General features: G+C 35.2%; 1 pseudogene; it reads left to right on the top strand.

Annotated features, from left to right (window-relative positions):
• Positions 1–208: 208 nt before the first annotated feature.
• LOC18033039 lies at positions 209–1,645 on the top strand (annotated as a pseudogene).
• Positions 1,646–2,494: the final 849 nt, after the last annotated feature.

Below are 2,494 nucleotides of genomic sequence, written 5' to 3'. Positions count from 1 at the left end.
AATGGACGAGAAAACAACTTACAGCCACCCTTGAGTAAGAAAGTAACTCCCAAGATCATGCTAAAATATAATTAGTGGACGAACTGCTGTCACACAACTTTATAAAATGCCTCCACATGAGTGATCAATCCATACCATCAACAACATCTAATTAAATTATATAGATCGTCAAGAAAACATCATCACTTAATACATCATCGAACACAAGATGGATTATAGCTCTTGCTCTCAGCTGCTAGTACTTGCAATCCTAGTTTTGTTTACTTTGGCCCAAAATATAATCAATGCAGCTCCCAACGGAGTTTTCAATGTAATTGACTTTGGTGCTGTGGCCGATGGCATTAGAGATAACAGTAAGGCTTTTGAAAATGCTTGGAGAGAAGCTTGCAATTGGAATACCTACAGCACAGTATTGGTTCCACCAGGAAAATACTTGGTGACTTCTGTTGTATTTAAAGGTCCATGCAAAGCTCCAATTTCATTTCAACTTCAAGGCCTTATCCTGGCTCCCCCCGGTCTGTCAAAGCTAGCCGATAAGGAAAGCTGGATCACCTTTGAATCCCTCAGAAGCTTCACTCTCACCGGTGGTGGAACTTTCCATGGCCAGGGCCGAACTGCATGGCCCGAAAATCAATGCCACAAAAATTCAAATTGCCAGCTTCCCATTGTAATTCTTGCAACACTTTCTTATTTGTTTATTTATTACATTTATGTATGTATTTGTTTTTTAATCTTTATAATGAAAAAAAGTTTGACAACTGCTTTGATTTTCTATTGTGCAGTCGATACGATTTAATAAACTGAATGACTCGACAATCACTGGGGTGCAATCTGTTGATAGCAAGTTCTTCCACATTAACATCTTGGGTTGCTACAATTTGAAGCTGAATAAAATTAACATCTCTGCACCTGATGATAGTCCGAATACTGATGGAATTCATATTGGAAGATCAAATGGATTGAGATATCGAATTCAATAATAGCCACTGGAGATGACTGTGTCTCTCTTGGTGATGGCAGTCAAAATGTCTTGGTGTCTGATGTTTCTTGCGGACCAGGACATGGGATCAGTGTTGGCAGCCTTGGAAAATATAAAAAGGAAGAAGATGTAGTTGGATTGACAGTCATCAATTGCACTTTCACAGGCACAAGTAATGGTGTGAGAATTAAGACATGGCCTGATTCTGAGGATGGAAAGGCTTCCAATTTCACATTTGAAGACCTTTTCATGAATAATGTGGAAAATCCCATTGTCATTGATCAGGAGTATTGCCCACATAACCAATGTAACATAAAGGTACAGAAAGATTAATTCATTACTCATTATTTGCTTATATCTCTAGGTTTATGCACAAATCTCGTCTTGACATCCTAACGTTAGCTAATATTTACTAATTACCCATTTTAATAGGTTCCTTCACGGGTGAAAATTAGCAATGTGAGATTTAGGAACATCCGAGGAACTTCATTAACAAAAGAGGCTGTTAGAATTGTTTGCAGCAAAGAGATTCCATGCCAAAATGTTGAGATTGGAGACATAAATTTGGTGTATAATGGTATTGATGATAAGGGCCCGGCAATATCTTCTTGTTCAAATGTTAAACCAACTCTTGTCGGAAAACAGATTCCAGCAACTTGCGTCTAACTAGGTTTCGCAGGCTCTTCAATGTCTAAATCATGTATTTTATTTTTCCATTATTTGATTCGAGGATGTCGATTGCCCCCCTGGGATTGTTACTTGTAATATCAATAAATAAACTAGTAAAGATCATTTATTGTGTTTAATTCCCTGATTTTCCCAAGAAATGAACACCCAAGATTTCAATACTCCCCCGAGATTCAATCAAGAGTAACTGAAAAATCAAGGAATAATAGATCAAACAACAAAGAAAACAAGGGATAAAAATACTTAAGTAATTTAGCAACCAGAGGTGCTTACATGCACTAGAGAACAAGATCAAATGCTTTCACTAAACAAGAATCAAAGTTTACAGACAGTGGCGTAACTACTCTTATGCCTTGTGTTGACCAAAATTTTGGAAACTCTTTTAATTCTATGAAAATTTTCTAAATATTAAGTAAAAAGTAAGAGTTAAGAAAAATATTAATCGTCAACATCTACTAAACTTTGAAAACACATTAATTCCCCGTCTACTTTATAGTCCTTACTATTTTACTATTTATTTATAGAAAAAGTAAATTATCTAACTTTTTTCCTTCCATCAAAGAGATGTAATTATATCTCAACATCTTAAGACTTGAAATTGGGGTTTTCGTCTTCTATTTCTTTTTTTTAAGTTTATTTCACACAATACAGCTAAACGAACTATTCAACTTTAAGTTCTTTGATTCTTTCCCACAAGGGGCAAAGCCACCAACTATACCTAAAGATTCAAGAAGGTAAAGTTGGTACAGAATGAAACAATGTAAAGGAAGTTTAATTTTAATAAATGATTGAATTAGATAGTATAATATACAATTATTTTGTACTTTC

The sequence above is a fragment of the Citrus clementina genome, unplaced genomic scaffold (genome assembly GCF_000493195.1).
Source record: "Citrus clementina cultivar Clemenules unplaced genomic scaffold, Citrus_clementina_v1.0 scaffold_9, whole genome shotgun sequence".
Lineage (NCBI taxonomy): Eukaryota > Viridiplantae > Streptophyta > Magnoliopsida > Sapindales > Rutaceae > Citrus > Citrus x clementina.
This window is presented reverse-complemented; position numbering and strand designations above follow the sequence as displayed.